Genomic DNA, 7191 nt, shown 5'->3' with positions numbered 1-7191 from the left:
GTCTAAATGAGAAGCTGAGTCTGCAAGTCAAAGCACTACATCTATATTGACTTTTTGATGTTTGTGAGTAGCTGTGTTTATTTGCCTACATTGTATTAGTACCACATGCAGATACACCAGAAAGGTTTCAGTTTTGCTCATGTAGATCTTGGCTAAAACATAGACATATAGACAGCCCATAAACATGCTTAAAGTGATGAAAATAAAGGCGTAAGAGTCACAGATCTGGAAAATCAGGGAAGTCAAAACTCAACGAAGTATATAAGTCAAAGGCATGAAAAAAATGACTGCTATAACAGAAAATGTTTTTTAGAAAGCTGTAAAATACAGATGTTGTTAAATTATGAGATAACTAAAGTGAATTTCAGAAACTTGCATGTAGATATTAATGCAAAAAGTAAACATATAATAGTTAGATGTCTTTGTGTCTAGTTAAATGCTTATTGATTAAAGATATTTCAGATCACTGGCTGCAAATCAAATGTGATGAACATAATCAGTAATGGCTATGAGGATTGAGAAGATAGGATCTCATCTGCTTACATGGGCAGAAACTTGGTCATAAATTGAATTAGTTTCTTCTATTGTGGAAACATTTTATTTTTGTTAGAGTTAATTTGATCCTAATACTTGCACTTAAAATCCAACCAAGTTATTTGCATTAAGTAGTTGAGAATCATACAATAACTGTAAAGACAGCTAAAAAACAAAAACATTGCCCAGGCAGGCAGAAGACGACAAGGACAGAGGTTAGGAGAGATTAGGTGTATGGTGTCTATAGAAGTGATACAGAGAAATCTTTAGCTTCTCAACTTGCGAAATTAAGAAATGAAATGGAAGTCAAACTCTTGAATAATGTATTGCTTTTCACAAAGATACTAGAGGAATGACTTCTTTTCTCTAAATTACCCTATTTAATCTAAAAATTACCTCATCTTCCTCTAATATCCCTCTCACCATTCCACTCAAGAAGTCACTGGATGTTTAGAATCAAAATAAGAGCTATTGTCTTGATCTTGGATGATATCTTCAGAGTAGCAATTTGAAGTATAAAGTAGGCTGGTGTCTCTGTCCTATTATCAACTTATTATTTTTGTGTACATTAAAAAAAACCCTTTCCAGTATTAACAATTGACTCACCATAGTATGAGAGTTACTGAAGATTATTGTAATATTCTCTGTAGTAAATAACATTATAACTGGGTGCACCTATATATTAACATGCTTACAGTATAGGTTTTATAATAATATGCTTTTATATTTGACTTCTCCACTAGTTCATGAGTTTCCTGAGGATCTTATCACTTCTTCCCAATCTAGCTCATCATGTCAAACACAATAATACTCAATAAATATTTGTTGAAGGAATGAAAGTGATTAATGAAATTCACATTTAAATTTACCATAGATTCATAAACAAACAAACAAACAAACAAAAACACTGTCAGTCTCAGTTGGTTGAGTGTCTGACTCTTGATTTTGGATCCCCATCTCAGGCTCCCCACTGAGCGTGGAGTGTGCTTAAGATTCTCTCCCTCTGCCCCTTCCCTGCTCATGTGTGCTCTCTCTCTCTAAAACAAAAACAAAAACACTGCCCATTGGTCTGTGCTTTTCATTCAAGTTAAGAACAAGAAATCAAAGACAAGTCTTATAATGCCTTTTGTCAGCTATTTCATTTATATCAGCTTTTTAAAAATGCTTATTTTTTTCTTAAGCACAATACTCTACATTTTTATGCAATTTGGAAATTTGTTATTCAACTATGAAGACTTTTGAGTGTATTGTTATTGAAAAAGCTATGAAATATTTACTGCATATATAAATAAGAAAGTTGAATCCTCTTATTCTTACACTGATTACATGCAAAATCGCCAAACTAACAACAACAACAAAAACCTTAAAAATAGAAATTTAGATGTAAGGTTCCATGTAATGATTATAGAATATTTATTAGAAATGAGAAAGTAATATTAGATAATATCACAGTTGCCCATATTTTTATTTTACTGCTACATAATGCCATGATTTGTGATGCTTGTCTCTCATTACTATAGCAGTGAGATTTTATTATAATAATACTTTAAGAAAAGGTTTCAAAACCTTTTTAAAAATGAATGATCTGTTAGATTTTTTCAAAAAGATTCTGATTCTTTGCTTGTAACTCACTAGGCTGATCTTGAATGCCTTACATATGCAGACCTAAAAATACGCAAAATTGTTAAACTCTAGCAAATAAAACTTCCAATTTTTAATGGGCTCTAAAGCAGTCTTATATTTATGTAGATTAGGAAAAGCTTGAAAAATATAATTTTGAAGTATTCTCATTCAGAAGCTAATACCTATCTGAATTTTTGAAAAAAAACCACAGTATTTTACTTAATACAATAATGACCTTTTTCTAGTAATTTGCAATATGTATTATTCCTTTAGGGGAATATCATCATGCATCCTGGTAAGATGAGCTTTCCTATGTAAATGCTACCCTTTTAAGGTCAAAAGCTATACTTGGTTAATGACGGCAAATGAAAAATGGTCAGGTGTTCAATATAAACAACAATGAAAATCCAGAGCTCTGTGATAATCCTCTAATATTTTAAAGCAGTTATAGCTATTTTAATAAACATATATATGTATATCTATTTATAAAAATATATAGATATGTATACACAAATACACTAGTTTCTTCAGCATAGCATACAATTATGCTATTATTTTTTCTTTTTTTCTTTTTTTGAGAGAAAGAGAGAGACAGAGTGTGAGTGGGGGGGTGGTACAGAGAGAGAGGGAGACACAGAATGTGAAGCAGGCTCCAGGCTTCGAGCTGTCAACATAGAGCCTGACACGGGGCTTGAACTCACAAGCTGTGAGATCATGAATGACCTGAGCCGAAGTTGGATGCTTAACTGACTTAGCCACCCAGGCACTCCTATGGTATTATTTTAAATATCAATATGAACCTTAATCTATACTGACAAAGTTAGTACCCTTCTAAATATTATTAGTATTATACATTCAATATTTTCCTTCAAGTATTAGGTATGTATTTGTTTTACTATCACAGTCTAAGGTTCACATTGGACCACACATCTATACAACATAAATATTCTCTGTAAAATCACCCTTCTAGGTCCACAATTAGAAAGTGATCCTTGAGTCTATGGCCATACCACCCTGAACGCGCCCGAAATCGTCTGAACTCAGAAGCTAAGCAGGGTCGGGCCTGGTTAGTACTTGGATGGGAGAAAGTGATCCTTGAAAGAAAAAGAGATTGATTCTTTTTTTTTTTTTTTTTTTTCAACAAGGAAAGGGTTTATTTCAGAGGCAGCCAGATGAGGAGACAAGGAAGTAAGAGGGCAAGGCTCAAATCCACCTCCCAGAAAGGAGAGAGAACAAGTTTTTAATGATCAGATGGGCTGGGGTTACATACATATTGATGAAAAGGTGGGGTCTATTATGAGCAAAGATGGAGCATGGGTACTAAGCAAACATATACATGATATTCATCCATGTTCATTTTGTGGTAAAGACTTAGCACCAGAATGAAGCAAAACCCTGCACCTAATGTAAGGTGTTATCTTAGGGTAAGGGGAAGCAGCTATAGGTATGCTCCAGGAGCTGGCATAAACTGGATGGGGTCTGGGGTTCATTTTCTTTTTCTTTCTTTCTTCTTCTTCTTTTTTTTTTTTTTTTTTTTTCATTTTCTTGAGTAAGGAATGCAGGGCCTTCTTTTTTCATGGGCTGGGACCATATCAGTTGACCTTGAGTTCAGGCTTCTGCAGAGACAGCTAGTGGATTTATTAGTGGGGTCTGAAAAGGCTCAATAGCTGATTGGAAACAGTTCTCTAAAAAACATGATTAAAATTTTCTCCTAGTTTTAACCTCATTAACCCATGGGGCATGGTTTCAGTTTTGCGGTTATTGAAACATAGTTTTACATTGTACTTTCTAACCTACTAATGCCATCAAATAAATAGGTGCCACTATTTGAGGAGCACATTTATAAAATTGAAAAGATGGATACCAATGTAATGTTGAATGAAATCGGTCACAAAATGCTTTCTAGATCTGCAATGTTCAATAAGGTAACCACTAGCCACATGTGACTATATACATTTAAATTAAAATAAATTAAATTAAAAATGCAATTCTTCTGTCATACTAGCCACATTTCTACTACTTAGTAGTCAACTGTAGCTTGTGGCTGTTATATTGGACAACACCAATATAGAATATTTCCATCAGCTAAATTAACATATAGGGGCACCTGGGTGGCTTAGTCAGTTGGGTGTCCGACTTAAGCTCAGGTCATGATCTCACAGTTTGTGGGTTCGAGCCCCATGTCGGGCTCTGTGCTGTCACTGCAGAACTTGGAGCCTGCTTCGGATTCTGTGTCTCATTCTCTCTCTGCCCCTCCTCCAATTATGCTCTGTCTCTCTCTGTCTTTCCAGAATAAAGAAATGTAAAAAAAATTTTTTTTAATTAAAGTATATATATCAGATATCTTCATGTGTATGTATGTGTATCCATAAATTAAAGGGTTCCATCTATTATATAAGATTTTTACTTTTAATTTTTATGAAATTCAGCTATTAACTGGATATGAAATTTTAAAATATTTGAAATTACCATACTCCTTATAGAAATCTGTATTTGGTCACAGTGTTTACTTTTTAAAATACCTGCTTCATAATGTCTGTTACAAATCCTTTATCATATGGTCCAGCAATTCACTTCTGGATATATAACCCAAAGAATCGAAAACAGAGATTTTAAATATGTATTTGTAAACCCATGTTTATCGTGTAATTTTTCACAAGAGCCCAAAGATGGAAGCAACCTAAGTGTCCATCCATGGATCAATGGTTAAACCAAATGTGGTATATGCATATAATGGAATATTATTCAGCCATAAAAAAGAATGGAATCTTGCCATTTGTAATGACATGATGAATGTAGAAAGTATAGTGCTAAGTAAAATAAATCAAGGGATGCCTGGCTGGCTCAGTCAGTAGAGCATGCAACTCTTGATCTTGGAGTCGTGAGTTCAAGCCCCACGGTGGGGGTAGAGACTACTAAAAAAAATAAGTTAAAAAAATCACATGTTAAAATAAATCAGTCAGAGAAATACAAATACCATATAATTTCACTTTCATGTGGAATTTAAGAAACGAAACAAGTGAACAAAGGAATAAAGAGACAAACCAAAAACCAGACTCTTAACTATAGGGAACAAACTGATGGCTACCAGAGGGGAGGCTGTTGGGGGTTGGGTGAAATAGGTGATGGGGATTAACAGCACACTTATCATGATAAGCACTGAATAATATACAGAATTATTGAATCACTGTATCGTACACCTGAAACTAACATAACACTGTTTATTAACTATACTAGAATGACAATAAAAAAAAATAAATACATCATTGGCCATTAGCAACTGATTCAACCTTCAGCCCCTCCCTCCTTCCTGAAGGTCCAGGAGGAAGGACTGAAAGTGCCAATCATCTAATTTCTCTCATCATAGGAAACTCCAAAGTTTAGAAGCTCTGTGCTTGAAAACTGGGATGAAGACCAAGTCAATGTTTCTTATTAGAAAGCACAGTTGGGGTGCCTGACTGGCTCAGTGAAGCGTGCAATTCTTGGTCTTGGGGTTGTGAGTTCAAGGCCCACATAGGGTATAGAGATTACTTAAAAATAAAATCTTTCCTTTTTTAATCACAATTACTATGATGACTGAAAAATGATATTGTTTAATTTCATTGTCCTTGAGATCTGCTGAACTCTCGGTCCAGGATCAGTCCATCGGGCTGTCTGGCACCATGTTCCTGTCTCTGCCTTCTGAAGTCCTGTTTAGTGTCTCCAGTAGGCTCATCTCTGGAAAATCTGAAGATGTGTTCAGAAAAACATGTTTCCAAGATGAGTGAGAGAGATTTAGAGTCCAGGCCGAAGATATCAAAACATTGCATGTCACTGTCTGTCCGTCTTGCTCTGGCTCTGGAGAAATAAGACAACCAATAATAATATTGGTGCCATTTTCTGTAGCTTCTATGCCTTGAACTCTCTCATCTCAGAGATCCTGTTCCTGGTCTTGTCTCTGTTCTAAGTCTTCATCATCAGGTTCTCTTTTTCTCTGGACATGGAATCTGGATCTCTGATTTTGAAAACAAATTTGGACTCTTGATTCAGGAATGCCAATTGCCTTAGCAGTTGCTCTCTGGAATCGATGCCAGGATATGGGTTGTTCATAAATGCCTCAATGAGGTTGTGTAATTGTGTGGAAGTATAGCTGGTACTGTTGCAGAGTATATGGCCAGAGTTGGAGTCGCAAAAGATGAGTCTGCAAACAAAATGCAGTTAAGTGAAGGTCCTCATACTCGAGTCAGAATGAAGCCCCAACTCCAGAATGAAGCTTCTTTTTATTAGGACAGTTGCTAAAGTCTACATGCATAAAGCCAGCTAAGCAAGTATGTTAATCAATGTAATGGTTTAACTTTTCAAGGTTGAATTTCGAGTTATTTGGTTTCTATAGCAGGTACGGCACCATCTGTCTTCTCTACTTTGAATGTCCTTTTCAGGATGATCTTGGTCTTGGCTTAATTCTAACTCCTTATCGGGTTCTGATTTTTTCTGGCCCTGATACCTAGCTCTTCAATTCCGAAACCAAATCTGGATTTTAGACTCTTCAGTGTTGACTTCTAAGCAAGTTTTTGTTTGATAGCATAACCTGGGTAAAGATTTTGGTCAAATGCTTTGATGAGGTCAAATGCTTTGATCAATTTTCAATTGATCTTCTGTGAATTTGGTGTGGCTGTGTCTATGATTCATTGCTATGGTCTTGTTTGGAGAGTTGTCTTGAGCCATGTTGGAAGAGAGTTCTGGTTCTTTTAAATAATTTTCTCTTTGGTCATGGAATTATTGTCATACACATTAGATGGGGGCAAAGTATATCTCTCCAAAGAGAAAGTAGAAGAAAAAAGAAAGACAAAGAGACAGAAAGAGAGGAAGGAAGGAAGGAAGGAAGGAAGGAAGGAAGGAAGGAAGAAGGGAGAGAGGGAAGAAGGGTATGGGAGGCTTAAGTCATGAACATTTGGGGGTTTTAGTGATAAAGAGCTTTTGATTTGTGTCCAATGACAAAACAAAATTCTCCATTAGATCTGCTTCTGAAATCAGGAAGTTAAATGGTGGCCAAAA

General features: G+C 35.4%; 1 pseudogene; it reads right to left on the bottom strand.

The window, feature by feature from the left end:
* Nucleotides 1-6067: 6067 nt before the first annotated feature.
* Nucleotides 6068-6861, bottom strand: LOC109268556 (double homeobox protein A-like; annotated as a pseudogene).
* Between the last annotated feature and the right edge of the window lie 330 nt (nucleotides 6862-7191).

This window comes from Panthera pardus, unplaced genomic scaffold (assembly GCF_024362965.1).
Source record: "Panthera pardus isolate Hobbes unplaced genomic scaffold, ASM2436296v1 HiC_scaffold_6, whole genome shotgun sequence".
NCBI lineage: Eukaryota > Metazoa > Chordata > Mammalia > Carnivora > Felidae > Panthera > Panthera pardus.
The sequence above is the reverse complement of the archived record's forward strand: the minus strand, read 5'-3'. Positions and strand labels throughout refer to the sequence as shown.